Genomic DNA, 11,567 nt, shown 5'->3' with positions numbered 1-11,567 from the left:
GCTGATCCCTTTGAGATATTATGCCTTTCAAATTGTCAATCTCTTCAGTTAAGCTATGAATCTGTGTCGTTACTGCGGGTGGGGTAGAAGAAGATAAAGATCTTCGAGGAACATTATGGATTCTACTCATAGAACTCATACCTATTATCCTTCCCCCTTTGACTCCCCCATTGGCCTCTAACCATAAATCTAAATTATTAGTAACAGACGGCTCAGATCCATCAATATTATCGCCATCACCTGAACTTCTTTGAGATAATGATAGCTCATCATATCTCTCCTATGAAAAATTAAAACCTTAATTAGAGCAAATAAGTAAGTAATAAAATCTAAGTTAAAATTAAGATTAAAGATTAAATCAAACCTTAATTATTCTAGCTCTATCTCCACTCCAAGTCTTGTCTTTTTTTTTTGAAAAGTGCGGACGAAAGTGTCTATAAAATCGGGCTCTTTTCCCAAATCCCTAGACTAAAAATAATACAGTTAGAAATAATATAATAACATCAAATATATTAAAAATCTAATTGTAGAGTTGAAAATTTACCAATCTACGTGAATGCTCCTCGATATTTATAGATCCTCCTGCATATATTGCACGTGAGTCTCCAGAATTATAAGCTTGATTTATTTTATTCCGCAAACTCCTTTCTTTGCACTCATCAGTTTGCCAAAAATTGTAGATCCTAACCCAATTGTCAGTCGTGATAAAGGGAGGCTTTTTTCCAGTACTTTTGGCATGGTTTAATACATGGCGAATGTGATCATCACATTTCTTTTTGAAAATTCTTTTAACTTCCATCTCAAAATAAGGGTCCCAACTAAATAATCGCTGAAATGAAAAAAAAACAATAGATTATACATGAACGTAATTGTTTTATATATAAAATAAATTAGTTATACCTTAAACTCGCACCACCAGAGTTCTTTTGTGGGTGCTGGAGTGCTTGAGTATAACATTGAGTCTCCTTTCCAAAAGTTATTCACAATTTGATTAATCTCACGAACAACAGTTACTGAATTTTCAAATCTATCATAAAATTACAATAAACAACGTTAAATAATTAAGATAGTTAAAATATAATAATTTTAATACTTACGAGTCTCCAAGAGGAACTATATGCAGTCTAGCGTCGACAATATCAACGGTTGAGTGTCTGGCAGGTATCGGCGACTCAAGTGGGGAAGGTGAATGGTCATGTGAAGGTTCTGCCGGTGACTGGCCACATGAAGGTCCTGCCGGTGACTGGCCACGTGAAGGTCCTGCCGGGGATGGTCCACGTGAGGGTCCTGCCGGCGACTGGCCATGAGAAGGTTCTGCTGGTGACTGCCCACGAGAAGGTCTTGACGGCGACTAGCCATGTGAAGGTCCTGCCTGAGGGGAGGGTGTAGGTACCATCCTATCAGATGGTGAATCAGTCTGGCCAATGCTTGAACGGTGTCGTCTATGGCGTGCCCGTCGAAACTGCCAACCAAAAATCAAAATTAGAATTAAAGAAATAAAAAAAACTTAATGCTTGCTGAAGAAATATGAAAAAATTACAATATCCATAATATAAAAGTCAGAGAGCGAGAATCTACAGTGATAATGTCTCACCTCTAATGACCTATAGAACAAAAAATAGCACACATATAACATATATAAATTTAACAATGAGATATTATGTAGACAATTAATTAAACTATGAATTTTATAAATTTACAGATTAAAATTAAATATAAAAAACCTTATCGTACATGTTAAAAATCAAAGTTGTCGTCGTCCTCCTCGTCCTCGTCCTCCTCCTCCTCCTCCTCCTCCTCATCATCATCAACCTCATGAAATTCATTGGCATCCACATTTATCACTACTCCGCTGGCATCTCGTAATGTTGGAATAATATATTCCTCGGTCTGAAATGTATTTACAACCTCCTCTTGTTGATATGCAATGTCTTCCCAATGTTCCTCTATTTTTTTCCGTGCTTTAGTTTTACAAACAACCCACCAATCCATTTTATCACGTTTCAAACTAGGGTATGAAGCATAGAACACTTGAATCGCTTGTTGTGCCAAAACAAAAGGTTCATATCTCTTATATAATCTTTTATGATTTATTTCAACCAAATTATAATGTGGATGCACCTTCATCCCTCTGATAGGATCAAACCAGCGACACATAAATAAGATAACTCGCATTTCTGGACCAAGTTATTCTATCTCTATAATTTCATCCAGTAGACCATAAAAATCATTGCTTACACCTCCATCATTAGATGACTGAACACATACCCCACTAGTCATTGTAGTCTTCCCTTTTCCATATTCTTGAGTATGAAAATTATATCCATTTATGAAATATGCTGGCCAAGTGCGTACCATTGCTTTTGGACCCCAAGATAGATGAAATAACATTTGATGTTCGAGGTGATCTTGATTATCATAAACCTAAACTCAAATGAATATGTTATTCATTTAAAAGTTAAAATATACTATACCAATACGGTAAATTAGAATACAAGGTAAAAATTACTTACATATGATTTGAACCAAGGTGCAAATTCTTGATCGCAGAAACGATCAAACTCTAGTGTTGGCATATCAGAATACAAGTTTTGAAAAATCCTATCATAAAAAATTGAATTATAATAACAAAAAGTTACGATAAAAAAATAGGAAAGATATACTAACTCGAAATATGGTGATACTTCTGGACAATTAAGTAAAACATATGTCTGGGCTGCTCGTCATTCTTGATCAGTTAAATATCTTTGCTTACATTGTCCACTCGGTCGACCAAGATAATTAAAAATTAAGAATATGTTCGTATTGGGATCAATAGGACCTTCATCATTTCTTCCATGTAACGACCCGACCCTTTGGCCTCTTGGGTGGCCCTTGTGGCGGCCCAACTGGCGACCCTTATGTCGTCGGCCCATTTGGCGACCTCTAATGTCGTCGACCGACGACCCTTGGCCATGTCGTTACTCACTAGGACTTTCCACCCCTGGTCAGTGGATTTTTGCCTCCCCTAGGATTCGAACTCTAGACCTCTAGGCTTAAGTACTAGAGTTTATAAATCCTGGTAGCCAAGTGAGCGGCTACCAGGATTCATAAACTCTAATACTTAAGCCTGGAGGTTTAGAGTTCGAATCCTGGGGGAGGCAAAAATCCACTGGCCAGGGGTGGAAAGTCCTAGTGAGTAACGGCACGGCCAAAGGGTCGTCGGTCGACGACATTAGAGGTCGCCAAATGGGCCGACAGTTGATCCGTCACAAGGGCCGCCCAAGAGGCCAAAGGGCCAGGTCGTTACATTCCAGGTCTCCGTCGTTTGGTCTGAATGTGAGGCTCAAAATAATACGATGCAAAAGTTGTTACTTCCTCCACAATGTATGCATTAACAATAGAGGCTTCAACATGTGCCTTATTTTTTACTTTTTTCTTCAAATGATATAAAAATATGATTGAAATATAACAATTTGTATTAGATGAATATATATAAAAAAGTTATAAATTTACAACGCATTAATAATGAAGTATATAAGATAAAACAAAATATACCTTTCAAATGGATACATCTATCGAAAATGGACTAGTCCTCCAACTTTGACCTCGTATGGCAAGTGAACCAAAAGATGTTCCATTGAATCAAAAAATGAAGGTGGAAAGATTCTTTCTAAATTACACAAAATAATTGGAATGTCTCTTTCTAACTTCTCTATCTGTGAATATCTCAAAACTGTTGAGCAAATATCATGAAGGAAAATGCTTAACTCCGTAATTGTACCCCATACAAAATTTGGTAAGAGTTCCTTAAAAGCAATTGGAATAAGTCTTTCCATAAATATATGACAATCGTGACTTTTCAAACCAATCAATTTGAATTCCTTCATATTGACGCATCTCCCAAGATTAGAGACATACCCATCAGGAAATCTCAATGATTTCAACCATTCACAAACAACACGTCTCTGTTCTTTATTCAATGTATAAATTGTCTTTGGCTTTGGTCCCCTACTACTTTCATCCACATCAAGAGTGGGTCGTTTAAAAATTAGTTGCATATCTTTTCTTGCATTCAAATTATCTTTTGTTTTTTCGGCGATATCCATCATTGTATTTATGAGATTATCAAAAATATTTTTCTCAATATGCATTACATCAAGATTATGATGAATTAAATTACTATACCAATAAGGTAAATCCCAAAATATACTCCGTTTAGTCCATTTATGAGTGCTTCCATATTCATATGTTGTACCATGTGGTTCTTCAATAACAGATGGAAAGTGACGCACTCTATACCAAATATCTTGACCTGTCAATTTTAATGGCGGAGGTGTTCTTTCAATTCTATTCCTAGTGAACTCATCTTTATTCCTTCTGAAATTATGATTTAATGGTAAAAATTATCTATGACAATCAAAATAACTCGGCTTTCTCCCATATTTCAATCTGATCGACTTTGATCTCTCCATACATATTGGACAACCTAAGATTCCCGCAGTACTCCAACCAGATAGCATACCATAAGCTGGAAAGTCATTAATGGTCCAAAGAAGAGCAGCCTTCATAACAAACATCTGATTAGTATGGACGTCATATGTAGGAAACCCTTCATCCCATAGTTGTTTTAGCTCTGCAATCAGTGGTTGCATATAAACATCTATTAACTTCTTTGGATTTTACGGGCCAGGCGCAACTAATGTTAAAAACATATATGGTGTTTTCATGCACATCTCAGGCGGAAGATTATATGGAGTTAATATAACTGGCCAACAAGAATACTGTCTTCTTGATTTACTAAATGGAGCAAAACCATCAGCACAAAGACCTAACCGAATGTTTCGAGTCTCCTTCGCAAATTCAGGATATGTTCTATCAAAATTTTTCCATGCCTCTGCATCTGATGGATGGCACATTAATCCCTCCTCTGTTCGATGATTTGCATGCCAAGTCATGTGTTGAGCAGTGGTCTTTGATGCATAAAGTTTTTGTAACCTAGGAGTTAATGGCAAATAAAATAACTGACTGTATGATTTACGTCGTTGTTGACTCCTTCTAGAGATCTTGTACCTATCTTGATTACAGAATCTACAAACATTTGCATCTGCATCATCTCCCCAATATAGCATACAACCGTCTCTGCAAACATCAATTCTTTCCACCGGAAGACCTAATTCTTTCATAAGTTTTTTCATACTGTAAAAATCATTAGGCAGTAAATTATCTTGGGGCAATGCCTCTTCAATAGCTTGAACAAACTTATTGAAATTATCTTCCGACAAATTAGACTCTGCCTTGATATTCAACAGTCTTGCGGTGAATGATAATTTAGTATGATTGCCACAACCAGTCCATAAAGATTCATCTGCAGCACTTAACACTTCCTGAAATTTAAGATATGTTATCATTATTCACAATTTCATCAACACCTGACACTTGTACCTCTTCTAATGGTGATGCATATGTTGTAAACATTTGCTCAACTGTTGGAAGGCAGCTAGAACTGACACCATGTGGTTCAGGAATTAAATTCGGAGCTGTTGCATCAAATATCATTCTTTGATATGGATTTAATTGATTATAATAACTTTGATCCCTAGAGACTTATATGTTGTGTCCATAATAATCCTCATCAGATATGAATGGTTCACTATGACATGTCCAATTATAGTAATTCGGAGTAAAACCAAATCTACAAAGATGCTCTGAAACTTTATTAGATGGTAAAAATTTTCCATTATGACACTTTCTACATGGACATCGTATCTAATTACCATCCATAAACTCAACATTACTAGATGCAAAATTTAAAAACTGTCTCAACCCAGTGATAAACTCATCAGTTAAACCCCCACGGTCAGGTAAATTTTTATTATACATCCAACTTCTTTCATTCTGCATGTTGCCTGTTTCAAATAAAATATAGTAATAAAAACTCCTAGAACACATATACTAATGGTCAATATTACTTAGCTCACATACAACTGCAAATAACATATAATAGAGGAAAATAAAAACATGCAATCATTATTAAAATATCATGTGTAAAAAAATATACCTAACAAAGGTAAATAAAACCGAAAGTCTCTCCCAGCCATGTCAAATCCAAACTTGCACAAACAATAATATTAAATTTACAATAAAATAAAAAAGTCTAGAAATTATCAAATATAATCTTGGCCTCAACGGCAAGTCATTGACCCCCGAACAGCTGTGCCGCTGTAAGGCACAGACAGCCCACGACAAACCAAGGTCGAGAACAACTAGTCGACATCAAACAATGACCTGTCGATTTACAAACAGAGGTCATCCAATGCTGTCAGCTGCCAGCGGACAACATCAGTCACCAGTGGCCAGCCTACGGTGCCAGCGGGATCACCAACGCCAAACAGCAGCTAGGTGAGGCCACCATCAGCCATCCTATGCCGATAGTGGATAGGGAGGTTGCTAGTGGCCAACCTTGGCATCGTTGAGAGCAGCCAGGAAGCTGCGAGAGCGGCCAGGTGGCGGCGCTAAGGCCAGGCGCCAGCGCGAGGGGCTAGACGCCGCCGTGAGCTACCAGGGGCCGCCGTGAGCTGCCATGCGTCGCCGCTCGCGGCCGCTCACGTTCACTCGCGACCAGGCGACGCCGCGAGCGGCCAGGCGACGCCGCGACCGGCCAGGTGACGCCGTGAGCGGCCAGGCGACGCCGTGAGATCGGGAAAAAAAGAGACACCGCCAGATCGGGAGAAAAAAAAGAAGAGCTAGAACGAGAGAGGCTACTTACCAGTCTAGAGAAGGGCGAAAAAATCGCCGCGGCTGCCGTCAGGAAAAATTAGGTCAAGAGAAGAGGTGAGTAGAAGAGATCGGGTCGGGTCTGGATAAGTAATTAGGGTTCTTCCAACAAATTTCCAACGAAAATATTATTTGTTGGATATTTGCAACGAATTTCGGATTCGTTGGAAACCCTACATATTCTTAACATCACGGTTGACCGACTTAGGGACCTCCGAATTGGATGAAACTGGTTCCTGTGTGCTCCTCTATTTATCCTGACTTCATATGTGTCCTCAAATATTTTTTTTACTTCATATATTTTTTCCTTTTTTTTCAATCCCCAATGTGTTGGAAAAATTAAATTCAAGTTTAAAAATTCACAAATCAAAATAAATTAGCTCCGTAATTATTTTTAATTCATGGATATAATCACGAGAACCTTACGCTCGCCAACAAACTGATTTCCCCTCGTTCTGAGCAATCGAACATCATTTTTTAAATCTACCAAGTTCAACTATACTCCAATTTGATTTAAAACTCTAACACTTTATGCTCAAATTCAAATTCATCCAATTGACCTTGATGTTAAAAATTCATCTTATTAAAAAAAAAATATTTGTGCTCATCTATAGCATCAGGAGACCAAGAGGAGCAAATAGGAATTTGTTTCATCCGATTTCGAGGTCTCTAGGTCGGTCAAATGGATTTTTAAGCCACAACATACTTTCCAACGAATCTGCAATTCATTGGAATTTTCCAACGAATTTCGGATTCTTTGGAAACCCTACATATTCTTAACATCACGGTTGACCGACCTAGAGACCTCCGAATTGGATGAAATCGGTTCCTGTGTGCTCCTATATTTATCCTGACTTCATATCTGTCCTCAAATATTTTTTTTTACTTCATATATTTTTTTCCTTTATTTTTTCGATCCCCAATGTGTTGGAAAAATTAAATTCAAGTTTAAAAATTCACAAATCAAAATAAATTAGCTCCGTAATTATTTTTAATTCATGGATATAATCACGAGAACCTTACGCTCGCCAACAAACTGATTTCCCCTCGTTCTGAGCACTCAAACATCATTTTTTAAATCTACGAAGTTCAACTATACTCCAATTTGATTTAAAATTCTAACACTTTCATGCTCAAATTCAAATTCATCCAATTGACCTTGATGTTAAAAATTCATCTTATTAAAAAAAAATATTTGAGCTCATCTATTGAATCAGGAGACCAAGAGGAGCACATAGGAACTTGTTTCATCCGATTCCGAGGTCTCTAAGTCGGTCAAACGGGTTTTTAAGTCACAGCATACTTTCCAACGAATCTGCAATTCGTTGGAAATTGCCAACGAATCTGCCAATTCGTAGGAAACATTTCCAACGAATTTCAAATTCGTTGGAAACTCTATCTGCAAATTTTTTGCTGTAAAGTTGCGATAAATTATATATTTGTTGGGAAGTTCCAACAAATAATTGTTTCTTTGCAATTTTGCGACGAAAATACTATTCGTTGCAAAAATTTGCAACGAATAAAATATTCGTTGCAAAATTTGCAACGAATAAATAATTTGTTGCACAATTTGCAACAAATTTTATTTTTTGTTGCTAACTTGCAACAATATTAGCGACAAAATATCTTTTGTTGCTAATTTGCAACAAATTTATTTTGTTGCTAAATTTGTTGCTAATTCGGAACAATTTATTATTTTGTTGCAAAATTTGTTGGAAAGTTTGGAACAAATTTTAAATTCGTTGCAAACTGTTGTCCCTAATAGACTATTTTTTTGTTGTGTTGCCATCTTTTCACCATTGGTCCATATTAGCAAAATATCGCAATTTCAAAATTTTGAAATAATATTTTTTATATATTTTTTAAATATTTTATTATTATTTTTTTCCCAAAATCAGTTACTTGTTATTTTTATCCCTCTCTCGCACTACTAATCCAATATCAAGTCCTGGGACCAGTTGTTTTTCTCTTTTTTTGTGCAAGATTTTCAAATGACCCTCCAAGAAGGCTTTAGCATAGTCCGCCCGCTACTCTTCTCCGGTGAGGACTTTGCCTATTGGAAGAACCGGATGGAATACCACCTCAAGACGCAAGTCGAGATGTGGATCATTATCCTGGCCGGTCTCGAGCTTCCACGCGACGGCACAAGAGAACTCATCTCATGCATCAACTGGGATGCTAGCATAAAGAAGAAGGTGAAAGCTGATGCCAAAGCAACCTGCATGCTACAATGCGGCCTTTCAAAAGAAGAACTGAACACAGTTAGACCATTCTCAAGTACAAAAGAGTTGTGGAACAAACTAATCGAGCTACACGAGGGCACCTCCGATGCTAAAGTAAGTAAGCGCGACTTAATTTTCAATAAATTATACAATATTAAAATGTAGGAAGGTGAGATGGCTAGGCTGCTCCATGCACACATCCAGGACCTACTCAACGGGCTTCATGTGATCGGCCAAAAGGTGGAGAACAGGGACGTCATAAGGTATGCCTTAAACGCCTTTCCAAGGAATACCTTGTGGGCATCCATGGTAAATGCTTACAAGGTTTCCAAGGATCTTTCTTCTATTAAATTAGACGAAATATTTTCTGAATTCGAGTTGCATGAGTAGATTAATGCACGCCCGGTCAAAAAGGGTATAGCTTTTATTGCAGATACAAGCAGACCGCGCGAACCGACATCAAGGTGCAAAACCAAACCAGAGTCCAAAGACGAATCAGACACAGAGGACGAAGACGAAGTTACTTCCGAACTGATAAAGTTCGTATAGAAGATATGCAAGTCAAAAAAGGCGACTCAAACGAACACAAAGGACAAGAGTAGAGTCATATGCTACGGCTGTAACTAGAAGGGGCACTAAAAGCCGGACTGTCCAAATCGAAAGCAACGAAGGAAGAAGGTGTAACGCCCCGGCTCGGGCGGGCCCCACCCGAACCGAACCGGGAACGCTACCTGAATTGCCCATCGGGTTGACGACTAGCTCCACAAACCACCGGAGATCCTTTCAGCGTGTTTTGTCCTCACTCGCACGCACCCTGGAAAACTTCCCAGGAGGTCACCCATCCTCAGATTTCTCCAAGCCAAGCACGCTTAACTTTGAAGTTCTTTGAGTTTGGGCTTCCGAAAAGGAAGGTGCACCTTGGTGATATGGATAGTACCATCTAACCTTTAAGCCATACTTAACCAGAATCTTTAGAACCGGGATATTACAATCACCCCCACTTAAAGACACAACGTCCTCGTTGTGTAACCACGAATCACACCACAGACAAATCCCAGAATCTCCCTCGCTAGGTGGTGCCCTGGGTGCTCCTGCCACAGGCGCACTCACGGTCGCAAGGTTGCTCTGATACCATCTGTAACGCCCCGGCTCGGGCGGGCCCCACCCAAACCGAACCGGGAACGCTACCTGAATTGCCCATCGGGTTGACGACTAGCTCCACAAACCACCGGAGATCCTTTCAGCGTGTTTTGTCCTCACTCGCACGCACCCTGGAAAACTTCCCAGGAGGTCACCCATCCTCAGATTTCTCCAAGCCAAGCATGCTTAACTTTGAAGTTCTTTGAGTTTGGGCTTCCGAAAAGGAAGGTGCACCTTGGTGATATGGATAGTACCATCTAACCTTTAAGCCATACTTAACCAGAATCTTTAGAACCGGGGTATTACAGAAGGCGTTGCAGGCAACTTGGTCCGAGTCATCAGATGAATCCGGGTGCGACGAAGAAGAACCGACAAGCTTCCTCGCGGTGCCAGTACAAGTAAACCTTGACGAAACCGAGAGTGAGTCAGACACCGAGACCGAGCGAAGCCACGGATACGCATCCGTTTCCGAAGGACCGAACCTCACTGTAAGTGCCCTACTCGCCGAAACTGATTTAGATGAATTGCAAGAATTAGTATCTTACTTGTTAAAAAAATTGGCAAAATCCAACATCCGGGTCAAGTTGTTCCAAAAGGAGATAACAGCCCTTAAGGAAGCGACTGACTCGAGTTCTTTAACTAAGCAAGTTCAAATTGGAAGTTCAACTCAAGTCCAACAACTTGAGGAAGAAAATTCTAATTTGAAAACTCAAATTACATAACTCAAGGACACGTTGGAACGGTTCACCATGGGTTCCAAGAATCTGGATCTGATTCTTGGAAAACAGCGAGTCGTTTACAGCAAGTCCAGACTTGGATTCAAAACCAAAAGTAAGTATAAATCATATCTATCTCTAGTAAATAGAAATAATAGAAACATAATTCAAGCATGGGTCCCCAAGTCAAACTTGGTTAATCAAGTTGGACCTGATCACTATTGGGTCCCCAAGGATCAGATCTATTTCCTTGATAGAGCATATCGACTAGGATAGCTTAATGATCTATGCGTAATTTACACTTGCTAGTTAAATCTAGGAGTTTCAAAAAGAAAATTAAATATATATTTCTTTGAGTGATCTATCTAGGAAGGGGTGGATGATCTCATACCTAAGAAGGTCTAGAGCCTCGCCCTGACCTGGGAATCAATCATGCAAAAACATATTTAATTGACTAATTGGAAAACCTAAGTTTAACTCAAATGTAAATTAATCCTTAGAAATAACCTAAATTAAGGATAATCATCTCACAAAATTACTTAAGATTACCTGATTGATAATTTAGAATCGGGTGAGATGGATCTAGGTTCAAATAAGTTCAAATTGTTCAAAATTTAAGCAAATTTAATTAAAATCAACTAACCCAATCAACCTTTACCTTAAAATCTTTTAAAAATTATTTGAAAAATCTTTTAAAAATTCGTTAAAAAATCATTTGAAAATTCTTTTAAAA

General features: G+C 38.3%; 1 long non-coding RNA gene across 1 annotated transcript; it reads right to left on the bottom strand.

Moving 5' to 3' along the window:
• Positions 1-206: 206 nt before the first annotated feature.
• On the bottom strand, positions 207-1,105 carry LOC122053938. Its single transcript, XR_006132457.1, has 4 exons — positions 901-1,105; positions 545-829; positions 365-468; positions 207-280 (listed from the first exon to the last, which is right to left on the bottom strand). It is a non-coding gene; the product is annotated as an uncharacterized LOC122053938 (long non-coding RNA).
• Positions 1,106-11,567: the final 10,462 nt, after the last annotated feature.

Source organism: Zingiber officinale, chromosome 3A, assembly GCF_018446385.1.
Source record: "Zingiber officinale cultivar Zhangliang chromosome 3A, Zo_v1.1, whole genome shotgun sequence".
Taxonomy (NCBI): Eukaryota; Viridiplantae; Streptophyta; class Magnoliopsida; order Zingiberales; family Zingiberaceae; genus Zingiber; species Zingiber officinale.
The sequence above is the reverse complement of the archived record's forward strand: the minus strand, read 5'-3'. Positions and strand labels throughout refer to the sequence as shown.